Source organism: Lissotriton vulgaris, chromosome 1_1 (genome assembly GCF_964263255.1).
Source record: "Lissotriton vulgaris chromosome 1_1, aLisVul1.2, whole genome shotgun sequence".
Classification (NCBI taxonomy): Eukaryota; Metazoa; Chordata; class Amphibia; order Caudata; family Salamandridae; genus Lissotriton; species Lissotriton vulgaris.
This window is the reverse complement of record NC_141685.1, coordinates 1,369,696,466-1,369,697,355: the sequence shown is the minus strand read 5'-3', so window position 1 is coordinate 1,369,697,355 and position 890 is coordinate 1,369,696,466. Positions and strand designations below refer to the sequence as shown.

The following is an 890-nucleotide window of genomic DNA, read 5'->3' as shown; positions in this document are numbered from 1 at the left end:
AGACAAGTGGGCCTTCTTTTATCTTCCATAAATGCAATCCTTCCTGGACCCCTTTATTATATAGCTCTTCAAGGAAAAAATATAAACACTTACAAAGGAGCCTCAAATACTCAAAGATGGTAGACTTCTGTAATATGGGCCATATACTAAAAGCAGCACGAAAACAGAGTGCAATAGGGTCCAAAAAACTTGAGTGACCCATGAGAGTATGCATGCAAGCCTATGGTATTCCAAACTAGAGATATACGCATGCAATTTTTGTTTTTAGGAGAGAATGTGCCTGCTGAAAAAAACATTATTTTTTAAAAGTGCATTGCAGAATATCAGGAATTTGCTGTGGGACACCTTGTAAACTTGCATACAGATTATGTGCATACACCTTACAGTCAGTTGTTGTGGCCGAGTGATTAAGGCGATGGACTAGAAATCCATTGGGGTCTCCCCGCGCAGGTTCGAATCCTGCCGACAACGAGAATCTTTTTAACATCGGCTACAATTTCAGAAGTTAACCTTTAGTATTTCTTCCATGTCAGTTTTATAAATAGGTGGCTTATTTTGGTGTCACTATTGCCATATCACATATTTATTATCGCTCCCCCTTTCATATCTTTGCTATAACTCTCGTCCTTCATTAGCGCTGGTGCAAACGCTTCAAATTATTATACCCTGGCTCTCTCGGTCATACCTGTGCATGCACTTGAAACTTACTTTACCAATAAAAGAAGCAAATAGAGAAATAAAATAAAAGTGCTAGCTGGATTAGGCAAACACACTTCATAAAACTGCATTTTCTTTTCTATTCTCCCCCGTGTTACAAGCTTAACTGCTCCCTGTGTAATTTCTCCTAACCTGCTGTTCCTGGAAGAGAATTTCATCTACAAGCTCTTTCT

General features: G+C 38.9%; 1 non-coding gene across 1 annotated transcript; it reads left to right on the top strand.

Moving 5' to 3' along the window:
* The first annotated feature begins 389 nt into the window (after positions 1 to 389).
* TRNAS-AGA (transfer RNA serine (anticodon AGA)) lies at positions 390 to 471 on the top strand. The gene has a single exon. It is a non-coding gene; the product is annotated as a tRNA-Ser (tRNA).
* Positions 472 to 890: the final 419 nt, after the last annotated feature.